This window comes from Macrobrachium rosenbergii, chromosome 20, assembly GCF_040412425.1.
Source record: "Macrobrachium rosenbergii isolate ZJJX-2024 chromosome 20, ASM4041242v1, whole genome shotgun sequence".
Lineage (NCBI taxonomy): Eukaryota > Metazoa > Arthropoda > Malacostraca > Decapoda > Palaemonidae > Macrobrachium > Macrobrachium rosenbergii.
Window position 1 is genome coordinate 8,040,999 of NC_089760.1, and position 24,002 is coordinate 8,065,000.

Below are 24,002 nucleotides of genomic sequence, written 5' to 3' on the forward strand. Positions count from 1 at the left end.
AAATTTGGATTTTTGTGTTTTACAAGTTCTTTTTTTGTAAAATAACTCGGAAAAAATATCTCCATTTTATAACTGGTACTTTCCAAAGTATCTTAACTTAGCTGAGTGGCTTCCCAGGAATTCTGATATTTTTACTTTATTGTACCTTTCACTTATGTATATTGGTTTTGTAAAAAAAATTCTAGAAAATTTATTTAAAAGTTCTGAAATGCTCCTTGTCACTAATATCCTTACTAACTCTGTATGATTTCTTAAGGCCACATCGCAAGCAAGAAGAGCCATAGGCTATTTTTCAATGTTGTTGAAGTATTATAAAATCTAGGACCCGTAGTGTAAAACCTGAAGTATTCGTATATAAATATTTGAAAATGACTGTATGTACAAAACATGTGCATAATAGACGATATATAATGAATGTGTAATGGTAATGTGAATATGGATGGTGTAAGAGAGGATGAACAATGAAGTTTTTGGATAATATGTTAAGTTCAAGGATTGTGTCACATTGTAAGACAAGTAACGAAGATATAAAAAATTCCACTGAAACGTTAAATTAGTGTACAAGAGATGGTGATAAAAGAAAGGATGAGAAAGTGAGAGTTTGAAGTTCGGTAAATAAGTCCTGGTGTTACCATCCAGCTGGTGAATGAGGGCCTTTAGATATATAGAATAATAAATTATGATAAAAAGTATTAGGCTATCAAAAGTGGTTTGTGGAGGTAGGGAAAATGGAGTGATTACGATCATCAAAATCTCGGAAGCAGGGAAGAAAGGGCGACCCGGAAAGTGCAAGACTGAGAAGTTTCGTAGAAACGAAAGGTGTCTGAAGCAGAGACGTGCAACAGGCAAAGAACAACGCGTGTGAACAGACCAACGTGCAAATGCTGAGGTCATTCTGCAGGCAAACAAAACAAGTCCGGCTGCAGTTTCTTCTGCATTTAATGCAAACAAATGAGGATGCAGCACCGATTCAGTGTTTAAAGGAAGACTGCCAGTAACTTCCTCCTAAATATTTGTCCGGCTCCAGATGTACAAAAGTTCCTTTCGTCTCTTTCCAAAAAAAAAAAAAAAAACCTTTCGAGGGGAGACCTTGTACCTCGGCTGTACCTTGTAACTGGTCGTGGGACTGGAGGCAATGGGCCTGGTCCTAATTCCATTTCTTTTACGTCCGTTACATTTCCAGGACAAATCAAACCTCTGGCGCTATTTCAAGGTTTTGGTCTTTTTTTCTTTATTTTCTCGCATAACGCTGATTAAGAGATCTATAAAAGGGAGTTTTGCGAGCGTTTTTATGATTGTCACTGCAACGAGAGTCACTTTCTTAATTAGAGATGATAAATAGTCGAATTCTCTGTATTCTCTTATTTATGCATATAGTTGTATGTTATTTTCAATTCTGCTGCATTACTTCACAAAACAAATAACATTAACTTCATATCAAGAGCCACATAAAATCTTTCCTTTGAAAATACTTTATTCTATGCTTTATCTTCCCCTTCATTTATACTGACCTTTTCCATTTCATTAGTATACTCAAAATGAAATGTTTTTTTGGGGGGGCAAATGGGTAGAAATGTTTGAAAGTATTGTTTGACTGACTCTCTTTCATGAAGTGAAATGTAGTTTTGAATGTGAATGAAAGGAAAACGGTTGTAAGATGGGCGCTTTCATAGCGTATATGGAGTAAGATAACCTGTAAGGCTGTTTTAGAGGTGGCTTACTATGTGGAAAACTTATATGATTGATAACTTAGTTATAAGAGCATGTGATTTAGAAGTGCTGATGAGGGAAGAGGAAAAAATATCCAGAGTACAGGGTAGCTAAAGTGAAAAGCGCTGGAAAGGAAGGAAGTTAATATTTAGTAACAGCACGAGTGCCTCCCATAAATAAAATCGAGATGGATGCTGCAGAGCGTGTAGGAGTTCGACGTGCTGCTAATTTATCCTTTGTGTAAACGCATGAGCAGCCGATATTGTTGAAATTTCCCTTGCAAATTTATCCAAGATCCTACAAACACACACACACACACATATATATAGTATATATATATATATATATATATATATATATATATATATATATATATATATATATATATATATAATATAAGCACTAATAGGAGTTCTTTATTGAAACAGTGCTTCTGAAAAATGTATAAACAGGATTTTGTCCTGCGATATCTGACATCATAATTACTATTGCTGGAAAAAAAAAAAACATGAAAACCACAGTTTGAAGCACCATCATCGCAAAGATGAAGACTGATGAAACAAATGTATGTTAGCATTTAGAACAGACGCCATCGTCTCTATAAGAGGAGGACTCTTAACAATATAGAGACGAGGAATCTTAACAAACTACCTAGTTTTTGGCGACATACGATAATGTATTATCTAAGTGTTATCAGAAAGGTTGGAGTTGATAGCAACAGCTTCATGGTTAGTAGGGAAAGTATCTATTACTTGTTGTTATTTGGAAATAAATGTCTGTCTGCTTAAGCAGCCTGCGACTGACCTGAAACAACATGGCTCGTGGCAGTAAAACTGCAAAGCTTGTTTTGCACTGTGAAGCTGTAAATGTCCAACATGTTTCTTTCACTTTGTAACAATATACCTTCAAGTCTTCCCGTCTTTGCTTTCAGTAGTACTCTCAGAATGTGAATAAGGATACAGAAGTCAGACATCAGTGAAGTAACACTGCAAGTTATAGCTTTCTTAGGGAAAATTTCAGGGGCTGATTGACTCTTATTACATCTTAATAAAATACACCGACACCTAAACTTACTATAGCTAAAAAGGCCAAAAAAAGAAAGTCAAATGCTAAATGTAAATTTCATGTTGTCAGTAGTCCACAATACCAAATGAAAGAAATAAATATTTGAGAACATTCAGTACGACGTTGTAAGAATAAGTTTTTCACAGAACAACTTTGTTTTTAGTTTTCTGTCTGTTTTTTGTCTGTCCGTACCGCTCTCAGATCTCCAAAACTACTGAGGCTAAGGGCTGCAAATTGGTATGTTGATCATCCACCCTCCAATCATCAAACATACCAAATTGCAGCCCTCTAGCCCAGTAGTTTTTATTTCATTTAAAGTTAAGTTAGCCATGATCGTGCGTCTGGTACCGCTGTAGGTGCCAACAACACAGGTCACCACCGGGTTGTGGCTGAAAAGTCTCATGGGCCATTATACGCTGTACAGAAAACTCGACTGCGCCGAAGAAACTTCGGCTCATTTTTTACTTGTTTAATATAAATTTCACCCCGGAAGAGCATGGCTAGTAAATAAAAGGAAGAAAACCCAATATGGAAGGAGGGCAAATGGTACGAAATGCTGGGCGAAACTTTTCCCCGAGTTTGGTGTTCTTAGGCAAATAGCCGATCAGAGACAACTGACAAGAGCTTTTAGGAATTCATCCTACACAAGTTTGATAACCCGGTGCCGAAGTTTCTGTGTTACGTTCTGGGAATAGAAGACATCCCTGAGTCCTCCGACCATCTTTCCCCAATTGCTCTCTCTCTCTCTCTCTCTCTCTCTCTCTCTCTCTCTCTCTCTCTCTCTCTCTCTCTCTCTCTCTCTCCCTGTATGAGTTTTGTATTTCTTCCTTCCCGCTATCTTGGGGATACTCTCATTCAGAAATTTATATATATATATATATATATATATATATATATATATATATATATATATATATATATATATATATATATATATGTATGTATGTATGTGTGTGTGTGTTTGTGTGTATATATATATAATATATATATATATATATATATATATATATATATATATATATATATATATATATATATATATATATATATATATATATATATTATTTAATAAAATTTAAGCCAATGTTATTCATGTCTATGAACTACTCAAAAGCAGATTATGATGAGACTGTATGTAACTAAATGAAAAAATGATCACTGTATAGCGAATCTTACTTTCTTTCCTTATTTATATATAAATTTGCGTTATTTGTGTCCATACACATATGCATAAAAAAAAACTTAATATTGTTTCACAATTCGCGTCTAATTTAGCAGAACAACATGTTTCAGACTAGCCGGTATTCCGAGTCAATGACTTGTTTAGTTATAGTGTAAATAAAACAACTGACTTCGTAAGAAACTGGAATAAATATTTAAATACGTAAAAAATGGAAAAATAACGAAAATTCAATTCATATTGCCACCTGACATTAAGAAGGTATAATCAAATAACGATGATTTCAGGTACAAAGCAGGCACTAAATTTACAGTTAGCAGAAATACAAATGTTTCTCCCTAACATACAAAAAATAACATTAGTGTGTTTGCAGCAGAATCCATTTAAAACGTAAACTAATTTAACGAGGATAATTAGGTTAATAAAAATTACATGGTAACTAATGCAGTATGTAATAATATGATTTCTAAACTCGTTCAAGATTAATAATAATGGCATTGAGAATAACAAAGATGAATAAGATGGCGATGACTCCTACATGAAAGAACTGGATAAAGGGTGATATTTTCCTACCAATAATTTGCAAACGACCGTTGCGCTACAAATTCAACATTTCTGAGAAACTTGTAATAATTCAAAAGTGCTTTTCAACACACGGAAAAATTGAAGAGGGATATTACAGAAACTATCCGGAAGAATACAAGGAAACAATTTTCCCTGGATTTATCCTTATCTCGCTCTTTCTTATGGGGCAACCGGAAAAGTTTTTCCATAACTTATGCAAAGCTTACGGTAGGATTAAAAATCGATCCTTACTATTTGTCTCCTTGTAAATTTGTGGCTGACTGAACCACAATTCTGATTTCTGTGTTGGTTGAGGAGATTTATGTTTCTATGCAGTACGGTTCTTTTAAGAGGCAAATGCTTACGCTGAATACTTATGTATATAGCGGGACAGGAAACCAGGTAAGAGTGGTTAAGCACTCATAACTGCTGAGTATACGCAGACACATATACTCTACAAAAAAACACACACACATATATATATATGTATGTATATATATATATATATATATATATATATATATATATATATATATATATATATATATACAGTATATACTGTATATATATATATATATATATCATTTCTCAAATCGACGCTACTGACTAAACGTTTCTTTTCTGCCATTAAACTAAGCTTTTCCTAAATCACTCCCATTAATTAACAGCACACTCGCCATAAGGGCATTCTCTTTCCAAAGATTCCTCCAACCGTCTCGATTGTCAGCAATCGTCAGCATCTCTCTAATTAATGGAAATGTCGGTCAAATGACTTTCTAATGACTGTCGTCGTCGAAAAGTATGCACACTTTCGATACCCAGGATCTCATGTATATTATATATATATATATATATATATATATATATATATATATATATATATATATATATATATATATATATATATATATATATATATATATATATATGTATGTATGTGTGTGTGTGTGTGTGTGTGTGTGTGTGTGTGTGTGTTTATAAAAGATGACCAGAGAGAAAGAAACAGTTAACGCTGCACGACAACGTGATGGCGAACGAAATGTAAGATGGAGAAAAGAAATAAAAGAGTAGAACAAGATAAGCCAGTGGCAGGCGCGAGAGAAACGAAGCCATGTGTATTAAGAAAGGGCAAGGTATGGGAAGGGGAGGAAGGCGCAGAAAGAACTTCAGGATTAATAATATTGTTCTACAAAGAAACTAATCCGGAGATAGAAAAGTTGATGAGAATATGGATCCATACAGAGATGTAACGCTCTAAGGAGAAAGTCAGCCCTGAGTATTTAGAAACTGCAGATAAGCTGAGCTGAATGGTGCTGAGGATTAGTTTTGATGAAACCTTGAGGTCAGATAAAAAGTGTTGAGCTGAATGATGCTGAAGTGGAATGGATTAAAGTTGGAAGTTAAGGAAGTTGATGATATTTTTACATGAGATGGGATTGACCGTTGAGGTCAAAAATAAAATCAGTAGAATTTTACATGAGATTGGAAAATTGGTTAAGGAAGGAAAAATTACTTGAAGTCAATGAAGTCAATGGAATTTTACATGAGATGTCGTGGTTAAAGTTGGAAGGTTAAGGAAGGGAAAAATTACATGAAGTCAATGGAATTTTACATGAGATGTCGTGGTTAAAGTTGGAAGTTTAAGGAAGGGAAAAATTACATGAAGTCAATGGAATTTTACATGAGATGTCGTGGTTAAAGTTGGAAGGTTAAGGAAAAATTACATGGTCAATGGAATTTTACGAGATGTCGTGGTTAAAAATTACATGAAGTCAATGGAATTTTAAATGAGATGTGGTATGAGTGGCTGACTCAGAATGTGTAAGGTTTGTCTGCATGAAGGTAAGGTTCAAACGGAATGGGTGAGCGGAATATATGTTTTTTGGTTTAATCTACCCTACCACCAAGGATGATTAGAAATTAATTCAGCTAATATGTACGTTATAAATCAATTAAATTAAAATATATTTTCAATACACGAAAAAAATCCATCTTTATTCAAGTATTGTCAAACGCATATGGCTGTTTGGCCGAAATATATAGGTTTTATTTGTCAAATCACTCGCTTTTAAAGTTAAAATGGTGACAGTGATTTTGCAAATCCTCCTCTTTACATATAATTTTTTAATTTGGTTCCACTGAAAGCATCGGACTCCCAAAGTAAAAGTATGGAAAAAAGTTCTCCCTCCATAGAAAGATTCGAACCCACACTGGCTGGAAAACTAAGGCTAATGATTGATTCCTTACATCACCGAGGAAGAAAATAATTCATGTTATCTCACGCAAACATATGACGGTCCAGATGCAAGTGAAATTTTCAGATACATGTAAACATGACCATTTTCTCCTTGCCGATTACATACTGGCCAAAAATAAGAACCCGGGCCGGCACCACGCTGGCTTAATTTGAAACTACAACTCCTTGGCAATGCAACTGATTGTGCACCAATTTACGTCGTTTAAACAGTTTGCGATTAATCCCCCTGGAGAAAGATTTATTCAGTACTTTCTTTTTAAATTTCAAAGATTTTACCATAAAGTGAATGAACGAGTGTTCGTTACAGTACAGTCTCCCTCTCCCTCTCTCTTTCTGTCTCTCTCTCTACGCACACACACACATATAATATTATATATACATATGTATATATATACAGTATATATATATATATATATATATATATATATATATATATATATATATATATATATATATATATGTGTGTGTGTGTGTGAATGAGGGCTCATAAAAGAAACGGGTACCAGATGGCGAAGTATTTTTCGCATTGCCACTTTCATTTCGACCCAGATAAAGTATTTTTCGCTATGGCACTTTTATTTCGACGGCCAATTCTTCATTGAAAGGTTTCTGGCCTCAGCTGGTTCTTGCAACCGAAAGGTCATAAACCCTTTTTTTAATGTCAGTTGCAGCCTCCGGACAAATCAAATCTTTTGACGTCAGATTTCATTCTCAGATATTTAATTTCGTTTTTATTGTTACGTACAATCCCTTTCGATATTTTGTGATCCTTAATTTTCTCCTTCACTTTCTTTAACTTAGTTTAGATCTAAGGATACTTTAATGAAGACATTCAGGAAAGGCAATTCGATTCTGTACGTCCTCTAGCACTAACGCTGATGCAATTTTCTGTTTTAAACAGTGTTAAGTCTTTCAAAACGTTCATGCCTCCAGCTTATGCACCGACGCAATTCTAGGACAATGATATTACGAACGTTTATTCAGCTTCCTTGAGTTCCTTAGTGTTCAGGTTCTTTATTGTTTCACTTGCTAACTGGAGAAATCTGTTGCACACATAAATGTCAGGTATCAAGAAGGTGACAGTGAACGGTCTGATGTTCTAATCTCTTATCATGACATAACTTTCATATGTCCTTTAAGAGAGTAATTAGAGAGAGAGAGAGAGAGAGAGAGAGAGAGAGAGAGAGAGAGAGAGAGAGAGAGAGAAGAGACTAACATTAATATGTCTGCATTTCATGAAGCTCTATGAATAAGACCTTCATGAAGTTACATAGAAATACTGGCCACATACTTAACAACGCCCTATTATATATGCAAGGAATTATTGTCTAAAAAACTGCTGACTTATACAGCCAGCAATTACTTGCATTAATTATGAATATAATTTACGATAAGCTACCAACTGACTCTCTGCTGGATCAGGATGTTGCGTAAAATTCGCTGGTATGTTAGACCAGAGCCTGCCCGGGATACCTCAGGTATGGAGTACTTAGATTCCAACTTCTTTTATGATCTGTATGGGTCAATTGGTAACGCCCTGGTCTCTAATTTGAAAGACGGAGATTCGATCCCGATGTCAGTCAGAAATTTATTTCAGTGTAATATGTGCTAATGTGTTCATTAGTTCCAATTATATATATATATATATATATATATATATATATATATATATATATATATATATATATATATATATATATATATATATAATATATAACAATACAACTTCTACCTAAAAGTCTTCCCACAATTGTAAGGAAACATACATACACACAGAAATATATGTACATGTGTGTGTGAATGTGTATAAAAAATAAATACGTATGTATCTCTCTCTCTCTCTCTCTCTCTCTCTCTCTCTCTCTCTCTCTCTCTCTCTCTCTATATATATATATATATATATATATATATATATATATATATATATATATATATATATATATATATATATATATATATATATATGGTGGCAAATGAAACAACAAAACAGCAACCAAATAAACAAGAAATAATGAAACACTATAAACGTGTTCCGTTTATGCAGTGGAGTGGAAACACAAATAAACCTACAGATATTGTTCAGAATAAACAAAACATAACAGCTGGAGGAAATATGAGACCAAAAGAGTAAAGGAGTCCATTAAACTATTTCCGAGAATTTGGCAGCAACTTCCGCCTGACGTTGGCATTTTAAGTCAATTGTCTGGGCTAGGTTTCTTTGGCAAAATGTCTTTCGGCAAACACTGCGTCCTTTAATTGAGTCTGGGCATGACTGAAAGCAGATACGAAGACAAACGTGAGGGCACGATTAAAATTCGTTTGTCGTCTCGCCCGGAAGCTCCATGGTATCGTCTTTAAAGAATTCTTTGTAGTGTGGAAAAACTACTTTAAAGAAAGTGGAAACTTACGGTATTACCCAAGTTTCATACAAAGAATAGAGAGCAGCATGAATTATTCTAAAAATTTCTTTTGAAATTTAAACTAAATGTTACTGAGAATTTTTGCCAGAAAGGTGGACTTTTACCAAAAATAAAGATTTTGTTCCCAAGTCTTTTTCAGTACAAGGACATAACACTACTGTTGTTAATATGCCTTTTGGCACAGATAATAGATATTATATTAAAAAAAAAATCATTTCGAAAAACAACCAATAGAACTGACTGAGGTATCGGTATCAAGCGTTCGCATTAACATGTGTCAATTAGCTTTTGATACCAGAAACACTTGGATTTGATAACTAAATGTTGTTACTGACACGCTTGGATAACGTAGATAATTACGTAAGGAACAAAAAACGCTCTGAATTAAATATAGAAACAGTTTCAGTGTTATAATTCTATATAAAAAATGTTTTTTTCTGCTGTATAAATGCGCCAATAATTACTATTTCTAATACGCAACAGTCATTGAAAATTTAAGAGATTTCATCACTTCTACGGGATTGAAGGATTTTTGTAGTGAATGAATTGAAAATATTTCTTATGGGATTTCATCTACTAAAAGAATTATGATAAAGAGTAATCAGAAAATCGACAAGCGCTACGCATAAATACTTAAAGTAACAAAGGCGTTGGAACTAGGGAATGATAATCTTCAGGAAAATTATGATGGAGTATTGGTTTAGTTTCCTTTTGAACATAAGAATACTAAAAGTTCCCTAATTTTAAACTAGGAACCTTCTTTTCTAATGATGTATTAGAAACAAGGAGCTTGAAACGACTCAAGTTTTTCGATCACGTTCAGAACTTACGTCATGCATCTGTCTCTCATTATACCTTGTATACAGGTATTACTTCAATAAGAGCTCATTAGCTGTGCCTCTTCAGGTATTTATATGAGAAATATGCCCAGCTCCAGCCTTTGTAATGTAGCAGATACCGTGAGAGTGTAACAGTCAGTCAATCCTCTTGATTACTCCGACATGCTCCTTTTCTAGAGAGAATCATTGATGACCGTCACCATCATCCAGGTGCCATATCCCCAAGGACGTCGGCAATCATGGCTCGCCACTCCTCTCTATTTCCGGCTCTCTGCAGCAACTGAGCTGCAGACATTCTTCATCCAGTCATTCTCACCAATCCATCCATATACTTTTGTCTAGGTCTTCCTCTCGGCCTCCTTCCATTGATTTTACCAGTGAGACAAGACAAAGACAAGAACTAGAACATCTCTCTCTCACTGGTAAAATCAATCATTGATGACACGATGTGTGAAATCACTTTAAAGGTTTACTGTTTGTCATATAAAGAGCAATTTTTTTGTGTTTTATTGAAAGAAAGAAAAATTAAATATAATATGTGGCCAGTATGAAGGACGTGGAGACCAACTTTGAGGAAACCCAATAGCACTGGGCCATTGACTAATTCTATGGAAAAATTACGAATTTTTGTTAATTTCAAAATTTAGGTTTCGTGTGGCCGTTAGAGCGTTTTCGCAGAGAATAATCGACATCCATGACTACTGGAATATATTGTTTTGAAATTTTACTAGGTTTGCCATTACGGAAGCTAAATTACCTTTTTGATTTAAATCTGTAAATTGTCAAAACCCAAAGAATTTTATTTCTGAAACTTTCCATCAATGCAATAAAGAGGTTTTACTGATGTAAAATTAAAAAGAATCATTGAACTTTACTGAGGTATATTCAGCATATTTACGGAAACCGAAGCACAGAAACAATCGAAAAGACAACAGATGCATTTTTAAGAATTTTCACTTTATCGATACAGTATTTTCCTCCAAGGGAAAAATAAAGCAGAACATACATGTATTCTATGGTAGGTAAATGAAGAGAAATAAGGAAAAATTTACAGAGAACATTGGTATTATATATATAAACAACAAAAGCGACAGAAATCAGTGTCCTAACGTTTTAGGACATCGAGGGGAGATAATAAACAAAACAATAACCAAGATACTACCAGTATCTTTCACGAGTATGGTTTTCCCAACTTCAAACAAGAATTTGAATACAAGTACTTAGTACGAATCATAAATCTGCCAAAGTATCAATCTTTTCTGTTGGGTGCGCCAACAAATCTACAACTCTGAACCTGTCCCACGGAAGGTTACCTGTTGCATTTGTGCGCCCACCTTCATGAGATTCTGTTGTTCCACAGACAGATGTCCAAATGCTTCTACTTCCTTTATGATCTCATTCTCAGAACCAAGCCACACCTCATCAATATATAGTAATTCTAATTCTAAGAAGTGTATTTGTTATTATTTAGAAAACGTAACATTATGATTGTAATTAAAGTGCAATGAGACGCCAAAATAAATACGAATGAGCTCCATATATATATATATATATATATATATATATATATATATATATATATATATATATATATATATATATATATATATATCAAAGATACCCGGTTTATAGAAAAGCAAAACATCTGTAAATACGGAAACTGCTCATCCTGAAATGAAAGGAGGCGAAAATAGGTCTCGCATCGATTCAGCTGACAGTGGAGGGAGAGAGACTTGCTAAACGTGAAGAAATAACTTATATATACAAAAACGATCCGTTGAAAGGCACTAGCTCCCAAAATGCCTACAGCAGAGGCCTCTCAAAACACTTGTCATGGGAAAATTGAGAAAACCAGTCAAAGAACTTACAGTAAATAAAAAAGTGCTTTGACGCAAACTAGTAAGAAAGGTTCAGCCTGCTGCCTAACTACGCACACAGGCGGCCTTGAGAATTGCCAACCCAGTTCTAAAGACAACAACACTGTGATATTTACGTACGAAAAACATCAACACAAGATTTTAACTTGGATTTACTAATTAACAACAATGTCATAAGGGAATTTCTCCACAGAATGCAAGGAAAAGAACTGTTTCATCAAGATTTTAGCATATAACGTTTAAACAAATTTCAATCTGGACTTGTGATGAAAGTGTACAGTATTTACCTTATGTCCCGTTCAGCACGTGCTCATTCTTGCTGCGTATGGTATTCAGTATGAGTGCCGTTCGCGTACTGCCGGTGATGGAGACTCCAGCAGTAGCCCAGCTACCTTCCACACTTAGAAAATTGTACCTGATAGTGACGCCACGCAACCTGTGTAATACAACTGACAATTACTAGCCAATATCGTAGCAGGTCTTCAGAAGCTAAAAATTATGAAACTGAAAATAAATTGTATTAAAATCTACACAACCGAAGCAAACTGTGGAAAAAGCCTTAGTATTACACGTGTATAGAAACAATTAAATAGTACCGAAATAGCTCAAGTGTGCGACTTCCGTTAGTTTTAATAACCTAGATATATTTTGTTTGTTCGTGGCAATTTATACCTATAAGTAGCATTTCTTAACTATGACAGTAACTCACTATTTCTGTATACACATAAATACATACATATGTGTATGTACACATATAACCACATTTATATGAAAATACCTCTCTGTCTGTCTGTCTGTCTACCTCTCTGTCTGTCTGTCTGTCTGTCTGTCTGTCTGTCTGTCTGTCTGTCTGTCTGTCTGTCTGTCTCTCTCTCTCTCTCTCTCTCTCTCTCTCTCTCTCTATATATATATATATATATATATATATATATATATATATATATATATATATATATATAAATAATGTGTATGTGTGAGTGTGTGTAACTTCTACGTATATTCATGTATTATTAACATTTACAATAACTTCCTACCTTCTCGACACCTTCGGGCCAACCCTAGGAGAGCTGATAATCAGCTCAGTGGTCTGGTTAAACTAAGGTATACTTAACTCAACTTAACTCGACTTCCGCAAACCGTTTTCCAGATACATCACTACAAGCCTTTCACCCAAGCCATAAATTAACAAAGAAACTTTCATCTTACATGGCAGCACTCGAACCCTCCAAGGGCAACATGCTAACGAACTTTGATAGGAAGGCTAATGATCATCTTCAAGCATTTCTTTAACCTCTGCAACTTTTTCATATGGTCATCGAAATTCTGTTTGGTAGATTATCTATTTTATGGAAATACGTGACTGCCACAGACAGTTTTCAGTAACTGGAAATTGACATTATCTGTCAAAACGAGAAAATGTCTTAAGAGACTATTCATACTCCATGATATTCAAGGTTGTGCTAGTCTTTAGTTATATATATATATATATATATATATATATATATTATATATGATTATCTATATATATATATATATATATATTATATATTGATGTTCTGCCTCTCTTCCTTGCCTCTTAGTAGAATGGTAAATTAATTTTCTCTTAAAGCTATGAACACAACGTAGATTTCTCGCATGAGAAAGAGGAGAGCGGGAAGAAGCAGGGGTTGTTTTTAAACTAAGCTCGCCAATCGACCGAAGGGTTGGCATTTTAAACTCATAAGTCTTCATAGGAGGGGGTATGGTTTTGCTAGGCCAGACCTTAGATATACTGTCCTTAAAACTCACCTTTCCTTGACCTATGTACTGGTGAGTCTTTGCCATTTTCCAGATGATACCAGCGACCGTTGTCCAAAGTACGCTTGGGGGAGGAGCTTTGAAGAACGCGACCCAAGACAAACTGACATCAGTGACTCTCAGCTCAGCTAACATAGCAAATGGACGTGTTCAGTGCTTTCTCTTAGCACTCTTTGTTCAAACCCCCCAACCTCTTTGTCTCCATCACATGGGATAATTATTATTCCTAGGGGACCAAGGAAGCTTAATTCAACTGATCATTGCATTATTTAGCCTAGCGGTAAGTTGGGCTGTAACAATTACCCACAGTTTTCTTTCTCTTCAACAGAATCTCTCATTTTTCTTGTTCAGATTTTCATCTTTTTAAAATGTCCCTAAATAAGAACCCCTAGTAAAGCATATTCCCTTTATGAAGTCAAATATTAGTTGCAGTCATTGTTGTCTAGTGAAATAACGTAACTTCTCCTCAATGGTGTGGAAAATACTATTCCAGAGATAAGATTCATCCCTTGTAATTAATTAATTACTAGTGAGACTTTCTCTAGTGCAAGATTCTTATCTGGATGCTTATTTTCTAGACGTGTGTATATACCTTGAGCCTGGAAATTCTCTCTTGCTTGGGGAAGAGTCTGCATCATCAGTGCCAGGAAGCCACAGTTCAACGTTCACTGAATTCAGCCGCTTTATAACAGCGACTGAAGAGGCTTATTAAATCTGTTGTCATCAGTTCATTTAGCATTGAGGTATCCGTCCTGATTAGGACTAACATTTTGAGCTGTTGTTAGCTCCTGTAATTAATCCATTTCCTTTCATTTTACTTTTGTCGAGACTAGTTTTCAGTAAGATTACTTAATTAATCCAGGTTGTTGTATAATAAACTTATATTTTGTAAGGCTAGTTTTCAGCTGGTGACCTTATCCATTTCATTATCTGTCCGCTGGAGCTTTGTTTGGCCTTAACTGGCAGAGTTACGTGGGTCTTAGGTAGAGCAAGCTACTATAACTTCAATTAATCGACTGTTAAAGTAAATAACCGACCGACCCACGTAATAATATATATATATATATATATATATATATATATATATATATATATATATATATATATATATATATATATATATATATATATATATAAACTTTTCTGAAAAAAGTTACAAAAAGTGAACGATACGTAATTCTGTTAACAGTGAAATAAGTTAACAAGCACGTGGTAACGAGAAGTATACTGCCCGTTTATCTGCTTATCTTTCCTTTATACATATATACAGTATATATATATATATATATACACACACGTACATACAAACATACATAAGAGCACTCAAATACTGAAAGACATGCACATACATTCGCATTCAGTCATCTTAATGTGCAAAAATTTCGCAGCCTTATTCATCCATGAAGGAATGCCTGCAGTGCTTAACAGCTGCATGCACTTTCATGCGATCAATCGACGATATTCGGTTTTAATACCCCCGAATAAGTGTGTGCACAGTCCTCAGTGAAAGCTTGATTAAACAATCGTACAGATCCCACGCTGTAAAATGCAGTAAGAGGAAAAAAATCCGATCATTTTAACTCTCGACAGACACTGAAAAATGGCACCAAATCCGTCGCAATGGATTTGCATAGAGAGTGAATACTGTGCTTATCTCGTCTTGTGTTTGCTCGGAATAAAAACAAATGAAATAGTGAATAATTTGGAAGGACGGGCGTTATTTATCCACCGAAGCATATAATCTCGAAGTGTATTTGATATTCTGTGGCCGTTAGAATAGCAAAATTCAAGGCTTTCTTACGTCTTCTTTCTTGATTTAAACTTAAGGTATGTTAACTTCCATTTTCACATTTTTTTATTTTTAACAAGACGACACTATTTACTATTTTACGCATAACAAATCATAAATCATTTGAAAAGTTAAGATGCCATTATTCACATTTCTATTAAGATGGAGGGATAAAATTAGCCAAGTTCTGAATGAATATCATTACTGTAAACCATGTTTTTCCTGAGTGACCTTCTTTATTTTGAAATCTCCATAAAGAAATCTGTGACAGTCATCAGCCCCAACAGTCGGGGCATGACATAAAAACCACTATGTCTCCAAGAGAAAACAACTGGCAGGATATATATATATATATATATATATATATATATATATATATATATATATATATATATATATATATATATATATATATATATATATATATATTTCCCAAATTACCTTGATTTCAAGTTAAAAGATGGATCCATACGACGAACAAGAAACATTTGTTTTTTCACTTTCGACTGACGATCACATGTGTGACCAGGTATCGGTTTTGTCTAAGCGGTTCCCAGATTTACAGGTAAAATCAAGCCCTAAAGATATTCTAATGGAAGGAAATTCAGAATTCTTTATCCTCGAGTCTAGTGGGAGGCATTAGGAAAAAGTGTGCCTTGCAGTTGCAGTCACCATGTCAGACCCAGAATGCACTCGCCAGTCACCAGGTGAAGTCAGTGAGCAGGAAAACCTTGAGCATCCACCTGTGAGCTAGCCCCATTTTATTCAGCCTTTACCAGAACCTTATACATATTCGATTGAGTTTTTTTGCTTGGCGAATCGAAGGTGGGTCCTGTTTTTGTTATCAAATCTGTAATCTGCATTCTTGCCAAAGAGATTAGAAGAGAATAATCATATTTATTTCCGGAATTAACGCTGGAATAACATATAATACACACGGGTACTGTAGGGCGAAGTCTAAGCACTACTTATAATTGTCGTCCCACTCTTAGCGTGTCAATGCCAATACTACTACGGTAATGATTGTTAACGTAGTGGTATTGCTTTGTCTTTATTTCGGTTCGCCTTATGCATGGAACGGCGTGTACAGAGAGTAATATGGTTAATATGTCATCTCCTTTTTAAGCCGACCTATTACAAATTATGCGTAAAATATTATAGTGTATTCAGCTTCTCATTTCCCGAAACTATAAATTTAAAGAAATGCATCAAAAGCAGAAAGTTGAAGAATACTAGGAAGTGTGTCCTTGAAAACAAAAGCTCTAAGAGGACGCACATTACTTAGATGAGCTCTGTGTATTATATTTCATTGCAAGTTCTTGGTCTTATCGTTTCATACAACACAGGCAAATCCCTGACTCTGTTAACGTTGTTTACAAAGGTCAAGCTGAGATATCAATTTAATGCACAGACATAAGACGAGATAACTATTAAGGCAATAAAGATTATACTTAGATCAGAAACAAAACAATCGTGGCAGCATGTGTATCTGATTTGATGAAGTAGTGCTTTTTGTTTATTGAAAATCAACTTGTGCATGATATTTTTTCAAGAAAAAAGTTTTCCAGGGCCTTGATTGTAACTAGACACCATATAAAACAAAAAGAAATAAAATTAAAAATGTACATAATACTTTGTCGAACGATGACCATATTTCAAACTAAATAAGGTTCATAGAGAGAGAGAGAATCTATATCTATATAACAATATATGAGGTTTGATCTTGTCTCAATTTTCTTTTTTTTTTTTTTACCCAGAAAACAATTATACAAATATTTCTTCATTTAGTAGTTAGCAAGATGATGGTTCATGTGACTATACAGTTAGTCAAAATAATTCTTTGATATATAAGTAAACAATTTCCAATCTTTTCCTCGTTTTTTTTTTTTTTTTTTAGAGCGAACACAGCTCTAAAGTACTGATAGATTATTCGCGTAAAATGTAAAGCTCTAAAGTACTGATAGATTATTCGCGTAAAATGTAAATCACTTGGTGCCTGAAAACAGTGTTTTAGGCAGGTTAGGCTTTTGATGTACTTCTGAAAATTACAAATAGTAAGGGTGCTCAAGTGCTTGTCTTGAAATTAAAGTCCTCATGTTCCATGATTAGGGATATGTGAGTATCTTACTTTATGGCTACATTATTTACAAGATAAAAGGAAAAATAACAAAATACATTCAACTGCCAGAGATGAAAAAATATTATTTTGTGTTCAGGAATACTTTTGCTTTGGGACTTGTATGACTGCGTTTTCTAACACAAAAGTACTTCTAATAAAATTAAAAGTTTTAATGTCCCAACGATAAGGATCATATTTGCGCAACTGCCAATCACTGTGATGAAACCAATGACATTTAAAAATGGTGTCTTCTAAAGCGAAGTCACTTGAGCCAGAATAGTCATTTATAAGACCAAAATTTGAAAAACCATCTAAAAATAACACCTGCAGCTCCTCTCCAATAGTACGGATCTTTATGAGGTTAACTGCAATTATCTCAGATAATGAATATTTTTTCGGGTAAGCTCTTAAATTTTGACAAACGCAATAGAGGGAGGAAAGTGTCATCAGTATATTCATAGTCATTATTTACTGCACAAGATATATATTTTTTTTATTTCAGGGATTTTAGAGGAGTGGCTTTCGACTTATTATTATTATTATTATTATTATTATTATTATTATTTATTAATATTATCATTATTATTATTATTATTATTATTATTATTTCAGCAGATAAAACCTACTCACAAGCACACCAAAGGGGCCATTAACTTGAAATTCAGTCTTCCAAAGAATGTTGGTTCTAAACTCCCACCGCAGACCCCACACTACAGCAGTAACTGATCATGATACACAGCCAGTGATTTTTCATCGCTCTTGGGGAGACGCGAACCCGCAACATCTGAGTGGCATGCCACGACACTAACCACTATAACAGCGGACCAGGAAATGACATAATATCAGAAAATCGAAAGAACAGGAGTCAATATTCCTTTAAAGAAGGTGAATGTCAAGGTTTGGAAGTGAATATTTAAATGCCATGAATTTTTCAGATATTTCATTCACAGGAGTCAAACAAAACAGTACACGCCCACAACACTCTCTAAAGAAATACAGAAAAATAATATTTTACAAGTATATAGTGAGGGTCTGTACAATAAGATTCCCGAAGTGTAATGAGTGAAAAAAAATATGAATATCTTAGTTTAACCAGACCACTGAGCTGATTGACAGCTCTCCTAGGGCTGGCCCGAAGGATTAGATTTATTTTACGTGACTAAGAACCAATTGGTTACCTAGCAACGTGACCTACAGCTTATTGTGGAATCTGAACCACATTTTAGCGAGAAATGAATTTCTATCACCAGAAATAAATTCCACATATTCTTCATTGGTCGGTCGGAGATTCGAACTCGCGGCCAGCACAGTGGTAGCTGAGAGCGGAACCCACTCTCCCAACGAGGAACCGTGTAATGAGTGAAAAAGTTATACTTTGTTAATCGCCAACATTTAGTTTGTTGAATGACATCAAAGGGGAGCCATTTATTGGTTATTAAGAGCCACAAAGCTGTAATATTTACTGTGTAAATTTTTTTATTGGCAATTTGAAGTATTTTGCGGTTATGGCTGATTTAAAGTCATTAAGCAAACTAAACGCATTTTCATTTTTTCATAATCGTTACAATGAATTTCAAGATATATTCGTCAACATAATGGAAGCTACTTTCAAAAATGGAATGAGAAAACAGTTTGTTTTCCGCACATACAAAAACTTTTTTTTTTTTTATTGTTTGAACACTTATCAAATTAGAATATTTTTACAAGAGACAAATAAACTGGAAAATTTGCGTTATATGATAAATTTTCTTTAAGAAGATGAAGCTTAATATCACAGTCGTTCAAATAAATCCTAATAACCTTTCGATGACCTTCTGTTTAACGGTGACATTTTACCAAAGAGAGAGAGCAAACTACATATAGCCAAAGACTTCTTTTACGGTTTTGGAGTGAATTTCTTTCCCTTGTTTCTGTCATTAACACGTCAGTGCACCTAACGCGGTACACTGTAGGCATTACTTAAGGTTCTTTGCTGCGTCCCTTCGATCAATAGCTGCAACCCCTTTCGTACCTTTTACTGTACCTCATGTGATATTCTCTTTCTTCCATCTTACTTTCCACCCTCTCCCAACTACTGTTTCATAGCGCAACTAAATGGTTTTCCCCTGTTATACATTTAAAACCGTTTTATTCTCAATTCCTCTTCCAGCGCTGCATGATCTCAAAGGTCCTAGCGCTTGGGCTTTGGCCCCTAAATTTTATATTTCATTCTATTAAAATATGATGAATGTAGATCAAAGAAGATACGCCAGCTGATAACAAGATCATCTTTTTGCGCAGAAGGGAAAATTACTGTCTGGTGTGGTATGTTTAATAAGGGACTCCCCTTCCTGAGGACGCCGCAGAATTTTAGATTGAGAGATGTAAATGACATAAAACATCTCATGAAGTATCAGATTTGGTTTTCATATGCCTTTATAACGAAATATTTCATTCTTAATCTGGCTTGATCTAACCTTTCTTATAAGCAAGTCATAATACTTCCCTGTCCGTAATTACGCGCAAAGTGCAGCTTTTAAAATACATTACAGTACGTGACCCTTTTCTCACTGCGGATCAGTTGGAGTAAATGCAATGAAAATCTGAGAAGAGCTCCATAACACTCCTTTGATTGTTTTTAAAGAAAACAATCAAAGAGTTGTATACATTTCCATCCTCGTCATACTCCTAAAATGGTGTTAACATCCTAAAATGATGATAAATTCGCTCCTATAACATTAAAAAAAAAGCACTAGAGAAACTGCAGAGTGACAAACACATCCAAAGGACATCCAGACAAAATAATGCCAGAAAAGAACACCTTTTCCGTCGTCAGTGGCGGCACATAAAACTCCTTATTGACTTTCCGCTTTCTATTACCTTTCTGCCTGAAATTGACATGACAATGCAAACACACTTTCTACTCTGAATTAATCAGTGGCCTTTACGGAAATGCAGGAACACCGAATAAAAGTGCAGCCCTCATTTCGTCTCAGACGAAATAATCAACGGAGGCAAAGGGATGCGACGAGTACTTTTGCACTGCTATCAAAACAGGGAAGAAAAACTTCTGTTCGCCATTTTGATTAGGGAGGAAAGAAGCGGTATAATTAAGGAGGAATGGACATCAGGGAATAAGAGAAGAAAAAAAAAATGAGCAGATCCATGTACAGTCGAAATTCCTGGCACAGAAGGTTCGTATTGGTGCTGCTTCATTTTTTATGTTCAGTGAAAAAAAAAAAAAATACCTACGCTCTTCTGTATGAAGGTGAACTCCTATATTCCCACAACCCCTGTCCAGTTAATACCTAGAAGAAATGAAGGGAGAAGGGGAAAATTTTGCATCTTATCACCTAAATCGTTTTCTCTGACGAAACAATTTCTTTTTCAAAACTGCATGGCAAAGGTATTAGATTAACTATATTTTCCAGAAGCGCTGCTATTTCTCACTAATTTTGATACCAACGCGGTATAAGGTGTTCAGCCCCCACCCCCGCCAAATGTCTTATCTCTTTCTATTTCAGTGCATTGATACTTTCATCTAAATTACCAAGCATTACTCCTACACGTTTTCTGGACTGGCATTTTTTCTAGAGATCCCTTCCATATCACAAAGGTTTTACCCGCCAACAAGCATGGAATTTCATAGATGCCCTTGATTCGCCAAATCATGTTACCATGGCGCACAAAAAAGGACTCAAGCGTGAAGGGATGTTGCCAAGCTACGAAATTCCGTTTTTTTCTGTTGCGTGAATTCCGAGATTTGACTTGAAGTGTCAAGGATTTCTCTCTCCACTAGAATAGTGTTTTTGGCTTTTGGAAGGCAGAAACAAAGTATGAATATTTTCTAATGATGTTCAGTGTCAATTTACCGAAGAGAGCCCAGTGGTCTGGTTAAAATCAGATGTGCTTAACGTTTTCATTCTCTCTCTCTCTCTCTCTCTCTCTCTCTCTCTCTCTATATATCTCTCTCTATATATATATATATATATATATATATATATATATATATATATATATATATATATATATATATATATATATATATATGTATATATTGGTATCTATAAAATGTATCCCATAAAAGGGTAGTTAGTTGGGGTGGAACAAAATTGTCCTCCGAAATGTGTTAAAATCTTTCTACCGATCAACTACATATATATATATATATATATATATATATATATATATATATATATATATATATATATATATATATACATACATATATATAGTATTTATGTATATATACATACACACACATGTACACACACACACACACACACACACACACACACACACACACACACACACACACATATATATATATATATATATATATATATATATATATATATATATATATATATATATTATATACGTACATACATTTACTAAAGGATACGTTCTGATTCGACCTGAAGAGTATTATATTACCCTTACAGTTGTCTTAAAGATATCAAAATGTTATTAGCTTTCTTTGAGTACTGTGCTTTTTGTTTTTAACTTAGGCAGGCAGACAACTGAACTTATAAATTAGCAAGTTTTGTTATTCCTGGTCTTTTCTTTTGAATGAAAAAGTTTTTGTTGATCATCAATGATCAGAAAGTAAAATGGAGATTTACCTACCACATTATTTTTGTAAAAAAATAACAAACTAAAAAAAATCGCCATAAGATAGGTTTTCCCTGTATCATCTGTCTATTCGTACGCGCGTTAGGAAGAATGAAGGAGTTCAGATAATTAACTTGCAGAAAAGCTACGAAATAGCAGCTGAAATCTAATGTAATTCAAGTTTAAGATTTACCTGAACTTTTTTAATGTTAATCTATTGAACCAGAAAACGCTTGCCTTATATTCGAGTAGGTAGCCAATCAGCATCATCTCACTGACGTAGTTTTATTGGAAAGATGGGATTTAACTTCTGCGTTATAGTATAGTATACTATAGTATAGTATAGTATAGTATAGTAACTAAAGCCTAAAAAAACGCGAACAAATTTTTTTTGGACTGAATAAAAGTTTTTAAGTCAAATGGGAAGATGAGAACATGAATAAGAAATTTTTAAATATAGCTCTTAAACTGGATTTGGTAATCATAAAATGCTATTGAGTATTTTATAATAATAATTCTGACTTCTCTAAGGATTACATAAACAAACAGTTCCTCACAGCTTCTTCACTTATTTTATGTAAATGAATTCGTTATTCTGCCAGAATGACAAGACCATCACATTTAAGCAGGTAAAATGAATTCCAGAATAGAATTTTCGTGAGCGGATGCTTTGTTGAATTCGTCTTGATTAATGTTGGCTGCAAACTACACAAATATCATTTTAATTTTATCCTGCTCGTTGTAATGAATTAATGATCCATTTATTCATCAACAAATGCACTAGATGAATTTGGTATTCGCTGGAAACATATTTACCGGAGGCAATGAGTAATATATAGATGGCTTCTCTCTCTCTCTTTCTCTCTCTCTCTCTCTTTCTGTGTGTGTGTGTGACTTAAAATGGTATGATTAATAACTTCTTCAGTTTGACATTTCAGCACCTTTGGCTTTCTGTTTTTTTTTTTTTTTTTTTACTGAAGATTTTAACATCATAGTGAGTTGTCAGATATATGCCTTATGTTTACATTCAGTGTCTTAATAGAAGTTACTTTTGTATTTTACTTTTGTTTAGGAAAAGTTCGCATAAGTTTTCCAAAAATAAAAGTCTACTATTAAGTAAAAGTAATCTTAAAATATATATTTTAATTGATGTATTTTCTCTTCAGTTGGTAGTAACTTCTACGCACTTTCTCTCCTTCCGTCGTCAGGCGGAAGCTCTTTTCAACCAAGACTAGCAAGAACACTATAAAATATCTGGAAGTGAATAATTAACAAGCATTAAATACTTATACAAATCACCAGATCGCTGATGCCTACTCGTCAGCACACTGAAGGAAGTTGATTTTTCTCCAACCATTATTAAAAGCAATGAAAAAAAAATCAGTCCACATCCAACTTGGCACGAAATACCAACCAGAGAGAGAGAGAGAGAGAGAGAGAGAGAGAGAGAGAGAGAGAGAGAGAGTATATATGCAGACACAACCCACCTGAGGGTACTATCAATTATTATTAAAAAAAGTTTAACCAGACCACTGAGCTGACTATCAGCTCTCATAGGGCTGGCCCGAAGGATTTGGATGAAATGACAGGTCTAGGCTAGAAGCCTAGCATTGGGACCAAGTAGGTCACTCGGTAGTGATGAATGAAAGAAAATGAGATTAAAAGCTGCACAAAGGCACAAGCTCTCATACTGGAACACACTCACACAATAAATACATTTATACTCGTGTTTCTTTTTTTCATATATACTCACCAAAAAGATATATTAAAATTCAAAATAAAGTAAAATTTA